The sequence below is a fragment of the Rousettus aegyptiacus genome, unplaced genomic scaffold, assembly GCF_014176215.1.
Source record: "Rousettus aegyptiacus isolate mRouAeg1 unplaced genomic scaffold, mRouAeg1.p scaffold_m13_p_2, whole genome shotgun sequence".
NCBI classification, from domain to species: domain Eukaryota; kingdom Metazoa; phylum Chordata; class Mammalia; order Chiroptera; family Pteropodidae; genus Rousettus; species Rousettus aegyptiacus.
This window is the reverse complement of record NW_023416295.1, coordinates 99450520-99464138: the sequence shown is the minus strand read 5'-3', so window position 1 is coordinate 99464138 and position 13619 is coordinate 99450520. Positions and strand designations below refer to the sequence as shown.

Genomic DNA, 13619 nt, shown 5'->3' with positions numbered 1-13619 from the left:
TTTCCAGTAATACTGGCTTGGTGTTGATAAATTCCTTCAGCTTATTTTTGTCTGGAAGGAGTGCTTTCATTTTTAAAAAGTGCTTAAACTTGGAATCTTTTCATCTGTTTTCCCTAAATCTCCATACCATGATCTCCTCCAAAGAAAAACAATATAAGAATGGAAGCATATAATCTATCAATTTTTCTGTGGCACCAGCTATCACCAGTGTAGGTTTCCAATTATTGTATGTAGTTGATTCCCACTACACTGTCCATCTTTTAGTATGCCCTACCATTTGTATTGGACACATCGACATCTTTCATGCTGATGTCTTTCCTGTATCATTGCCTATTTGTTATCTGTCATAGCATCTTTAAAATGCCAGTCTTGTCTTCCTCTAGTCTTTCTTCAACATCTGCATCTTCTCCCCAATATTTTCCTATCTTGTTAACCAAATACTATTAGAAATTTTATCTGATGTTTGCCGAAATCAAATATTTGATGTCCATGACTTTCTCAGATGTGTAATCTACAAATTCTATCAAAAAAATAATTTTAGCTTGGCATACTTGGCCTTAGGGAATCAAAAGAAGATCCTTCTGTTTACCATTTATTTCTCTTGTTGCTTGCAAATGAATATTGTTCCATACTTTGGAAGGACTTTCACTGTCACCAATACAAACAATAAAGAACATTTACTACCTCATGTAACAAGGAATCCTGGGGTAGATTGGTTCCAGGTTTGTTGATTCAACAGCTCAGTGATATTACCAAAGACATTGTCCTTGTCTGGCTCCCTTAATGGATGCAAGAGAAATCTCACAGCTCCAAGTATCATGTCAAGCCAAAAAAAAGAAACTGGTTTTTGGTTTTGTTTTGTTTTATAACTCTTTTAAAACCTTTCCCAGAAGCTCCTTCTAGCTGAACTCTCATTATGTTTTATTGCACAGAACTGGGTCAACTGCCCCTTCCAAAGCAATCACTGGCAAATTCAAGACAATCAGAATTTAATCCTGAGATGCACAGGAAAGGGATGAGCAACCAACTCAAGTGAGCTCTTTACCAGAGAGGAGAAAATGAGGAAAGGCTCTTGGCTAGGCAACTGAACTGTCTGCTCCAGACAAAGGGAATTACTCCCTAATTTGGAGGGCAGGGATATTTGAAGACTGATGAAGGCCCATTAACAGAGCATGGATTTTTATCTGTTCGAAATAGTTTCAAGCAGGATTGTGTCCAAAACAAAGAGTAGATTAAGCGATCTCTGACATTCCTTGCCAGCTGTCGAGCTCCATGGTTTCACTCATTGTTTTCACCGGGGAAGCTGCTTGCTGTTTGGAATGGTTCACATCAGCACTGTCTGTGCTGCTGATAAAAGTGCACAGTTGCTGATCTGTGAGTGTTTCCTACAGTAGCATACTTACAAAAAACTGAGTCACAGGCACTCTCGGGATTCTAGGTACTGTGAATCCACTGTCTGAAAGACTTTCTAATCTAAATGTCTTGTGTTTTAGGCACTGGCAGCTTCCCTGTAAGTAAACAGACTATAATAAAACATTGACTTATAACATGCTGTTGGGCAAAGCAAAGCAGGTTTGGCTGTCTGGTTGTTCCCTGCTGATGTTCCTTTTTATTTATTTTGGGCTGAAAGCAGAATTTTGTGTTAAATAGGCAACAAGGTAAATGTGGATGTTAGAGCCACAATAGAAGAAAGCTCATGGAAAAGTTGACCTGACTCATTTAACCATGTGCAGGGACATTACCGTGCTACATGGTGAGCTATTCAAATGAAATACAATCCATATGACTTCCACCTGAGCAACATTGGTCTTTCCAGAGCTATGTAGAGGAGAGGAGGGAAAAACTGAGTGAAGAAGAAAGTTATTTTTGTGGCAGTCAAGTTGTGATTATCAGCCAAGTTTCTCTCTTCTCTGGCAGTAAGAAATAGAGAGAAGTGGTTGAAGGCAAGTGGCAGCACATGGGTAGATCATCCGGACTCAGCATGGAGTCAGGGAGCAAGGAAAAAGAGTTGAAGATGATACTGAGCTTTCTTGTTGGGAAATTTTGCTAATATTATTGAGCAGCAGCCGGATGGAGTCAGGGAGCAAGGAAAAAGAGTTGAAGATGATACTGAGCTTTCTTGTTGGGAAATTTTGCTAATATTATTGAGCAATTACTGCACGATACCAAGTGTTTAATATAATTGTTATGTCTCTTGCTTCTCCCAATAGTTTTATTAAGTCCTATTGTTATTTCCATTTTACAGCTAAAGAGAACTGAGGCTTTGTGGGCTTATCTTAGTAAATGGCAAAGATGAGATAACAATCTAGATTCCAGTTCTTAATGTATTGCTATACTCTGCCTTTCTGAATGAGGAAGAAGAAAATGATGAGTTTCCATTTAGACATATTGAGTTTTAAATGTTAGCAGGACATTGGATTAAAGATGTCCAGCAGGCTCTAGGAGATGTGAAACTAAATTTAGCAAAAGATTTAGGATGGAGGATAGATTTGGCAGGCATTTACTGAGAGATACAAGTTAAAGTCATGAGCTTGCCCTGAGGTCCACTAGCTCAGTTCTGCTGTGTGGATATCTTTATGTACCTTGAGCACTAGGAATTAAAAGAAAAATTGTTTGACCTGTAAGCTTGGTTATTGGTCTTACTAGCCCACCGACAGCCTATGTGACTTTAGGCAACCGCTTAACCACTCTGAGACTCTGTAGAATGAAGTCTTTTTCACCTCTGAAATTCTAAACAAAAGAGGGCCTAGACTAAGGTGGTTGCAGTGAGAGAGAGAAAGATGAATGCAAGTTGCTGCAGAGACAGTTAATTGGATGACAATATATGAGAGAGAAGGAGAGATGGGTAGACGGATATAACTATTCTAGTCGAGTTTAGGAGAATTAGCACCATTAACCAAGGCAAGGAAGGGGTGATGCCAAAGATTTCTGAGGAGATGGTAATGAACTTTGGGATATAAAAAATTTGTGGTGTTGTCCACATGGTATTTCTTTGGGCATTGGTATGTAAATTGCTGGACTAGAAATATTTCATTATACATACACTGAACATAGATTTGAAGGTAAGAGGGCAGAGCCAGCTAACTAATTAAATAACCTTTGAGATCTCTTCTGTCTCTCTGCCTCTCTGACTACAGTCTCCATAGCAACATGACTCGCTGCCCTTGCTGGATTAACTCACAGTGGATCCACTGGTTTTCCTCTACCTGACAAAGGACAAAGCACCCTCAATACTTTTTGAATAAGTAGCAATGTGGTTCAGGGTATTATAGGTATTTTTTCCATGCCTTAGTTTATTGCTTATTCCCTTTCTCTTTATACTCCTTTCTAATAATAAGCCTCACTTTTAACTTTTCACATCTCGATCTTCTTTCCTTTAATTTTTCTTTTTCCTGGGTGCTTGCTCCTTCAGTGGGCAACTTTTCATTATTTAATTCATCTTTTTCCCCATTGCCTCCACTCTCATTTATACCCTTCCTTATGCCCCATAAAAAGCTTCCTGACTCCTTCATAACCAACCAATGGTAGATAATTCTACCTTTCAATCTCTTGAGTCCTTAATCTCACCTTGAATCCTTATTATCATCATTAATAACTAATTTGACCCACACCTTGAATTAAGTGTTTTACATGCGTTAGCTCAATGCATTAGCTCATTTAATTGGTGCAACAATCCTATGTGATTAGAGGTACACTTAATCATGTTTTACAAAGGAAGGAAGTGAGGTTTGAAATGATTTTGGTACTTGCCCAAGCCCCACAGTGAATGGGGAGCAAGGAATGGAACCCAGGTTGTTTAATGCCAAAGCTGTAGCTCTAATTACCACATATCACTGCCTTCTCCAGTCAAATAAGCATTTCGTCTCCCTTACCTTTGACTAATTTCATTCCCCTTTTCTGAAGTGTTCAGCATTTTCATTAATAAGTAGAATTATTTAAGCAAGTAATCCTTAAATACAGTTCTATAGAACGTTCTTTCATTTTCACATTATCACTACCAAACCAGCCAGACCCACACTTCATATTCTCCCAAACATATGTATTCACAGGCATTTACCTGCTTTTTTTTTTTTTTTATCATTTTTATTTCTCCTCATCTCGATCTGATGAGGTTAACAAGGGGGAAGATTTTTTTACATATTGGAGAGAGGAGTATTATGAAAGAAGGTGAGGCATAGGCCCAATTTTGTTAAAACAAACAAAACAAATGAGCAACTTGTATGAGGTACAAGGTATTCATACACAGAGCAGTTAAATAAAAGTAAACTATTTTTACAAAGAAAAATAAAATTAGTAAACACTGCAGGGATCCAAGGAAGGAGACAATCTTGAGGATGAGTGGGATTGGTCAGTGGAGGACAGAAATCAGAGTGAAAACAGAAATCAACATCTTTATCACTGACAACTATTTGTCAAGCACCTCGATGTGTTAGGCATTAAAGTTTTTGAAATAAAGAGATGTATAAGCTACAGTGTTACTCCTATGGTTTTATAGGAAAGGCTTAACTTTCAAATAGTGAAATAAACAACAATATCAAGAGGCACCTAATACACAGAGAAAGAATTCAGTAATTCTGATAATGAAAGGAGCTTATCCCAATGAGAATGATAAGCTCAAGTAAAGAGGGTAAGTCTTTGCATGGAGCAAAAGGCTCACTTATTATAATGAGAGCCTTCTATAACCCATGCACTCAATATAATGGGTTTGAATAACTCAGAGACAATAGGAGGAACTGGAACTCTAATGTGATGTTATGAGGGAAGGGGTACCTCTCCCAGTCAGAGGCATCAGAGAAGGCTTCCTGGTGGAGGAAAATAGGAATAGGAGCCACCTGGGCCAGAATGCGCAGGCAGAGCAGTCAGAGGACACTTCTAAGTACAGCACAGGTTAGAAGATGTACTTGGTGTGTAGAGAGACAGAGCAGAAATTACAGGTCATTCAGTGTTGCTGTGAGAGCATGAAGTGCAAGGCCAGGAGTGGTGAGATGACATGGAAGAGACGAGTAGAGGCTGGATGGGAAGAATCCTTATGACCACATTAAGGAGCTTGGACTTAGTGTTGAACCACTGCAGTGTTTTAAGCATCTTTCAGATGGGTATGGGGAGGGGCCGTAGGAATTAGATTCTGGTTGGGCCCAGGTTTCAGGGAGCCTCATATGCCATAGTTCAGAGAATAACTGGACACTAGATATTCCAAGAAAACAGCCCAATTCAAAGTAGAGCTGCTCAAGAGCAAAGGATGCTGTTAATGAATGACTCAGCATTTCAAAGTGTTGTAAATAAAAGGTGAGAGTTCTCTGAAGTCTAATTCCAAAACTTAGAGCAGCTCCCCCTCTACATCTCCTACTTATCATTAATTCTGAATAAGTCTAAAGAACTCTCTTCACTTCCTTTTCTCCCAGCTTTTCTTCTTTCTCTATCACTAACCTTTCTGTTTTCCTTGGGTCTTTTTCTTTTCTCATTTATTATACCACTGGGTCATATTATAAAGCACATGGGGCTGAATACCATTACCATCCACTGAGTGTCTGCTGTGTCCCAGGCATTGTTTTGGGAACTTTAAAGCAGTACCTCATTTAATCCTCATAACAACAGTATGAGGTGAGTGCCATTTTACAAATGAAGAATCCAGGGCACAGACAGGTTAAATAACTTGCCCAAATTCATATAACTAGTAATGGACAGAGGAAGGAGTCAGTTTTTCAAACGTGAATTTGAAAACACCCTGCTGTCTCAAACACTTGATTTGAAATGAGTTCCTAATGCTGTTAGGATTAAAAACAATAATCACTGACATGATTTTCAAAGACTTGCATGGTGATTCCTCTCTCTCTTACCCCACAACCAAACCCAGACAGCTGACATCTAGGGCCCAAGTTCCTGAGCAGTCAGTCTACTATGCTATCTCTGGGTTTCAAAACAGTGAATTTAAGTTCCTTTCAAAGCACAAGTTATAAATCACACTCTGTGAGCTTCTAATACAAGTTAACCATTCTTTCTCACCAAGAGGATGATCAACGGACAAACAGACAAAGCGCCTTTCAAAATTATCTGTCAGTCTGGAATGAATTCCTCACCTCTCATTATTATCCAAGTTCTTCAGTACAACCTCTGAGGCTATTCTGCCTGGAAAAAGGCTTCTTCCCTGTAGGAGCCCTAATTTTCTGTTTGTAATAAGCTCATGGTCTTTCTTATGCTAAAGTTGGCTTTATCATCAAGAGGCTCTGAGAGTTTAGTGTTGTCAAGTGTATTTTCTCAGCCTCCTGATTTGTGCACGATACTGCAGTCAGACTGTCATCTCCAATGTGTTGCCCACTTCAAAGTTCAGACTTCTATGCAAGGGCTTTACCCAGTAGTAGAAAAGAAAATTACTCAGTTCATTAACTAGAGCTCCATTTGTGTTATAATTCAGAATAATGATTTAAACTTTCTATCTTTATGACGTATATCATTACTTTTTATAGATAACTGGTGCGAAGGTCACAAGTTATGTAATGTCTTTAAATCTCATCCAAATATACTTTCCAGCTGAAAAAATTCCATGATTGTAAGTCTATATCAATTTCAGGTTAGGTAGGATTAGAGGCTTGGTCAATATTATTTTTTCCACAGTGAAACTGTGTAAGGAACGAGATCTCACTTACGCTAATACATGTGTATTCTCCACAATGGAAGAATAAATAAAAGTATAATTTGTGAATCTGCTAAGGGTTCTTTCCTGCTAAAAATATCAACCTCTTCTATTCTTTGGCAAGAACTTAGGTAAAATGTTTGGGAATTTTGGTGTCTTGCAATGATTTTTTTACAAATTTATTTTTCATCTCCAAACGTGATCTCCCTTCTCCAAATATTCTTGATGTTATATTTTCTTGTATTTATCATGTTTGAGATCTTTGGCTTATTTTCTGCTATTCTCTGACCTCATCAATATTTCTATTTTTCTTAATTACTCTCTTCTACGAAGAAGTGTCCAGCAGATATTTACATATTTAAAAGTAGTTGACACCAACAAAGAATTTGTTCTCTGTTTACTTGGATATAAGGAGCTTAACAAAATTAAAACTTCACATCTTTTCGTCAACTTATTTGTAATAAAAATAAAATTGTAGTTAAGTTGTGATAACTGCAACATATTGTATCTAAGTAGCTATTTTAAAATTGTTTCTAAATATCAATAGTAAAAACTATAGCCCAAGTAAATTTTGGAATGTCCAAGTAACCAAAAAGGGAATGAATTTTCAAAAACTTTTGGGCAGAATTCTGCACAATTTAGTCTCCAGCTTGAGCAGGTAATTGCTCACCAGCTACCTTTCTAATTTTGCTATTAACACAGGTTGATTGTAAAACTACCTGCTGTGGATGAAGAACTCACCCTCTACAAATGGTCTCCTCTCAGACTATAGGTGTCATGGAAATTGTGTTTTCCTTCTACAGCTCATTGAAATGGAGATGAGATGGAGTGAAATAAAGAGATTTGCTTTCTAATAAAGTAAAATGAGATTCATTTGAATTGGAGCATGGACTGAAATGGAGGAAAAATCCAACCACGCCTCATTTTTACTTCCTTAGCAACTCTTTGAGCAGCTGGGCTGAGCCCAAGTACACCCAGGCTTATAATGTCCCAAGTAGGATTTTTGAGGAAATTATTTTCAATTTTCATAGAATGGCTCTCTATTGGTTATACTATACAATGTAAATGGGGAAAGTTGACTAAACTCAGAAGCACATGTCTATATCTTTTATCAACTTAGTATATGTGATATAAACCTAAGAAACCAGTCCAGTCATTATAGATGCATTTTGTAATCTGCATTATTGCACAGGATTTGTGAGACAGCAAGAGCAAAAATATCAAAGCAAACAACAAATGAAAACAACTACCACAAAATCTTTATAATATATTAATCAGTGAAAGTACATATTCTAAAGAATTGTGGTATATGATACCATGTAACTATACTATATACCAGTTTCCACCATTTAGTTCTTTTTGGATTTGGTATTTAAACAATAACCTAGTGTTGTGGTTAAAGAAAGTAAAATTTTACACAGTAGATTATGTGAAATACAAACTAATGAAACCAGACAAATTTTTTTAGTTCTTAATTTACATAGATTTCTTTTTAATTTTTGTCTGTTTAATCCACTTATTTTTATAATGTTGTTATTCTTAGGTCAGTGATTCCCAGATTTAAATTTTCGGGACAGTAAAACTTCCCCAAAAGTTACTATTCTATCATTTCAGAAAGGAAAGTATATTTTAACATCAAAAATGTAGGAAGTTCATAATTTCATAACAAAATTATGAACTTTTCCCAAGAAACATTTTCTTTAACCATGGCTAAATTTAAAAGATACATAGCTTTAAATAAATGCAAAAATATTTATAACATTAAAATTTATTTTATAATACAATGTATGTTATGTTTCCTGGTACAATTTTTCTGTTAATTTGGTAACACTTTGTGTATTTGACAGCATTTATAAAGGATTCTAATATGAAATTTGTTTTGGTGTTTTGTTTTTATTACTGTCACTATCAAAAAAATTTCATTGCACACTGATATGAACAAAAATGAAAACATCAGTCATAATGCTCTTTCAATTCATTTGAAATTGTCTAGGCAAATTAAGATGCTAAAGAACAACAGCTCCCATGTTCCTGAGCCCTTTCTTCCAGTTTGCGCACAATGTGCAGGTAGAAAGACTAGGTAAGAGGCTGGAGCCCACAGGAAATAAATAAGCTGAGGGCATTCCTCAGTCATTGCTCCTCACTTTTTGGATAGAACTATGATAGCTCTCTCTGCTTTATGGAGGGAAGCTGGAAATTTCTACAATAGGAGTTCTAAGGGCAAGTATAAACTTTATTCTTGATCAGTATTGGGAACAACTGCTGTGGGTCATTTAGTCTTTGAATCTCTGAATGTCCCATGGTCCAGAACAGCTTGAGAGTCAGTGTGGTCAGAGGTTAAGTTCACATCCATCAAAAGCACCCTTCTGTTTGTCTGTAAGTTAAGTACAGTATAAAAAGCACTGGCTTCAGGAACAGAAACACTAGGTTCAAATCTATTCAACATTTACCTAATTTCCTGATGTTTTTCTCATGCTTTGACTGGGGTTATGAGTTTGAGGGAGGAAGACCACACAGGTAACAAGCTATTCTAATCGTATTACATCAAGGGTACTACATACTATCAACATAACTTTATCACTGTCGATAACCTTGATTGCCTGGTTGAGATGGTGTTTGTTAGATTCCACCGGCATAACGTTACTCTTTTCAGCCGTTTTCAGACTGTGCTCTTTGAAAGGAAGTCACTCTGTGTAGGCCACACACAGTGGAAAGTTATGTACCACATCCTAAAAAGGGCGGAATGTCTATATAAATTATTTGGAATTTTAAATAGGAGATTTGTCTATTCTCTTTCATTTATTTATGTACTCAACCATTTATTTATGCCAGTATGTTTTCACTATTTTTTTATTTTAACCACCCTTATATGTGTATAGTGATAGTCTTAATTTGCATTTCCCTTAATGGCTAATGATATTGAACATATTTTCGAGTGTTTATTTGCCATCCATATATCCTCACTGGTGAAAAGTCTCTGAATTTTTTTTTTTTTGCCAATTTTCAAATTGGATTTTTTAAATATTGAATTTGAGAGTTCTTTATATATCCAAATATTTCTTACAGTCTTTCGCTTGTCTCTTCATCCTCAACAGGGTCTTTTGCACAGCAAAATTTTTAAATTTTAATGAAGTTTCATTTTTCAATTTTATTTTATTTTTTTATGAATTGTGCTTTTGGTGTCTTATTTAAGAATTCTCCACCAAGTACTCCATTCTGAAGACTTTCTCCTATGTCATCTTCTAAAAGCTTTATAGTTTTATGTTTTGCATTTAAATTTATAATTCATGTTGAGTTAATTTTTGTATGATATGTGTGTGAGGTTTAGGTGAAGGTTTGTTTTTGGCTATAAATATCCAGTGAGTCAAGAATACTTTTAAGGAGGTGATATCAATAGACTCTAAACTGGATGAGAAAGAAAATGAAGATGAAAGGCAGCTTATGGACCATTCTTTTTAAACGGTAGATTCTACTCATAAGGTAAAAGAAGTGTAGCTACAAAATAAGTCAACTGATTGCCAAGAAGAAGGTGGTGATAGGAGATTTCAGAAAGGAAGCAGTTACTGGTAATATGAACAAAGGTACAGGGGCCACCAAGAAGGCAGGTGGCTGAGCTGAAGTGCAAGATTAACTGGGAGGTCAAGGTATGCAGAGGGTCACCTGTGAGAGCTGTGGTCTCAGAATCATAACAGGAGTGAAGTGGAGAGGAGAGGAAGCAGATAGGTCAGTGGCTCAAGCCACTTAAATGAGCAGAAGTAAGAACAAATCAAGGAAACGACAGGTCCAAGGTAGGGGGAAGGAACAAAAGGGAGGGAGAGAAATGCTTTGCAGTCAGCAATAGAAAGCCAGAGTTATCCTTTTTCTACTTCTCAGGCTCAATGTACAGGAATGTGAGAAAGAATAAAACAAGACAAAACAAATGAAAAAACTATCCTACCTTTCGAGAGGCTGTGGGAAAAGAAATGTCTTCAGGAGAATTCTTGGTATCTACTAAGGCAAATAGGTAAAGAGAATATTTGGAGAAAATGTTGCATTAGCTGATCACCAGGGGAGGGACAGGAGGGCAGCTTCGGAGTCCCAGAGTGCTGGGAGTAGAGAACAGAGCCAAAGTGACAGACGGGCTTGGACGTCAGAGAATTCTAAGGGACACACAGTTGGTGGACTGGGCCTGGAAGTCAAGAGAAGATGTTCTGGGGATCCTTGAAGAAGAAAATGTTTGAGCAACTAAATGAAATAACTCTATGAAAGGACTTTCATTATAATATTATATCTTAAAAAGCTAGAAATTACTAGATATAGTTAGGTAGTAAAAGACTTTGTGTGAATTAATAAGTGTGATCCTCATCTAGAAATTATTTATTTATGATTATATCCTCACACATACAACAACATCTTAGAATATTTATTGGCTTAAATATAATGATTCTAATCATTTATATAGATTTGTCATCCATATATCCTCACTGGTGAAAAGTCTCTGCATGTTTTTTGCCAATTTTCAAATTAGTCTAATTAGTCATAGAAGCTAAACATATGAATACACACACATACAGACCAAATTTGGCCCAAAACAGTAAGTTCAGCAGCTGTAAAATGATCTGCAATCAGACATTTCACAGACAGTTTTTAGGCCCTGTTTGCTTCAGTCCATCTTCTCACGGTTTCTGCCTCTTTCTCCTTTGTTCCACTCCCACTCTTCATTATGTTTTGACAGGTGAGGTTGTTCATGCAAAGGGATCCAACAAAAATATAGGAATTCCACCTTTGCCTCCTTATTCAGGACAAAGCAACCCTCCCTTTCCTCCTTGCAACAAAGCAGGCAAAACACATACTCTCCCACTGCCCCTCATCTGAGCTGAATGACGAATGACGGTGGCACAATTGTTTTGCTTGCAGGGAGGGAAATTGTATGCAGTTAAGAGGTCACCTGCCCTCTCTGCTCAGGATCAGCTCTCCACCCAAACCCCTGTGCTCTTCAGTCTTATAATATGTTGGGCTTCAGCCAGCACAAACATGTCACAGCAAGAGGGACAGTGATTGTATTTGCACATGCAATTCATTTAAACATGATTTTGTTTGATCTTTAAAAAAAGAAAAGTTTTAGAATCACATTATAGCTCAAAGAATTTAGCCTTTAACCTGCAGTTTTCCCACTCTCAGTAACATAAAACCCTCTTTTCCGATAAGAGGTGAGGCCTAATAGAATTTTTTTCTTTCCCCTCATTCCTGTAGGTGAGATAATTACTAACATCTCCTTTGGGCCTTGTTTTATGCCAACTAAAGTAATAGAAAAAGGTCTTCGGTAACATGGAGGAAAGAAAGAGAAATACATGATTAGAAGCGATTAATATCTGTAAAACAAAGTGTTTATCTTGTGGCTCCTTCATCCTGTGGCCATGCCAGGTAAGCCATTTTCCTTTATATCTCTTGAGAGGGCAGAATGGAAGAGATTTGAACTCTCCCTCCACTGCCTAGCTCCACTAAGGGCTCGAGAGCTAGGATGCCCGGGCAATTTAATGACGGATGCTTTCTGAGAAATGTGTCCTTAGCAATTTCGTTGTTGTATGAACATCTTAGAGTGTACTTACACAAACCTAGATGGCAACGAATTGCCTAATAACACATTGCTTAGAACGTATCTCCATCAAGTGATGCATGACTCTATTAGTTTTCTATTTTGCATATAAAATTACCACAAACTTAGTGACGAAATAACACACATTAATTATTTCACAGTTCCTGTGGGTTGAGAGTCTGGACACAGCTTAGCTGGGTCTCACAAGGATGCAGTCAAGGCGCTGGCCAGGCCTGGGATCTCATCAGAAGCTTGGCTGGGGAAGGATTTGCCTCCAAACTCCCTCCAGCTGTTGAATATATTTTTTTCTTCTTCAAAATCAGCAATGAAGAGAGAGAGAGAGATTCTAATGTGAGTTTACTGGCAAGAGAGAGTCTTACATAACCTAACCTAATCTCAGGAGTGACACTGCGTCATCTTTGCTATAGTCCATTGGTTAGAATCAAGGAACAGGTCCTGTCTACACTCAAGGGGAACAAATTATATGAGAGCGTGAGCACCAGAAGGGAGAGATCATGGGGGCCACCTTACAGCTTGCCTACCTCAGTCTATACTTCCCCAGTCTTAGAAATTTAAGGGTATGGCTAAGGAATGATAGAAGCTATATTTGTAGGAGAACTATAAGGTGAGAAAAGATATTTTATATTTACATACGTGTTCCCATACACCGACATAAAAATAAAACAAATTTAGAAATTTTTCTTAGTGGTCGATGGCATGAGATTTTGCAGACAGCCGTGGATTAGAATCCCTGATTTATGGTTTAATTGCCTAACCCGCTAAGACTCAGTTCCTGTTTTTAAAATGGAGATACTGACCCCAACCTTTGGGGGTTTTGTGAGAATTAAATTAGATAAAGTAGAAAAAAACACTTAGCACAATGGTAGTGCTCAATAAATGTTCACTATCATATCCAGGTTAAAGCCTTAGATACCTCGAAAAAGATAGTTTTTACAACATGCTCTAAACAAGGAGAAATTGATCCCCAAAGTGGGGATGCCCTTCTGAAGCTTGCCTCCATGCTTCCCATAAAGCTCTGGGTATCCTGTAATGTCCTAGTGGCTCTGCCAAGAATCTTTAGTCCACCTTCTCCCACATCTTCATCAATGGTACCAGTAAGCTTTTGCAATGTTAGATTCAAGATCCCTGACAACCTCCAAACACCACAACTGGAATGCCTCAGGGAGGGTGGGCCTCACCCCAGATGCTTCTGCCCTCTCTACCCCTAGGCAGAAACTCTGGTCATAATTGACTATTCTAGCACAGGCTTCCTATCTGCCGGTCCCACTTGGTCCTTGGAACCTGGTTCCCGGGGTGGGTTCACTTAACACTCATTCACTGAACACTTCTTCAACATCTACCGTGTGTCAGGCACAGGGAAAGGGAATGGCAATGAATAAAGAACCCTTCCCT

At 37.6% G+C, this 13619-nt stretch overlaps 1 long non-coding RNA gene across 2 annotated transcripts in view; it reads right to left on the bottom strand.

The window, feature by feature from the left end:
- The window catches only part of LOC107504794, a 61751-nt gene that overhangs the window by 10034 nt on the left and 38098 nt on the right, over positions 1-13619 (bottom strand). The window lies entirely within an intron of this gene.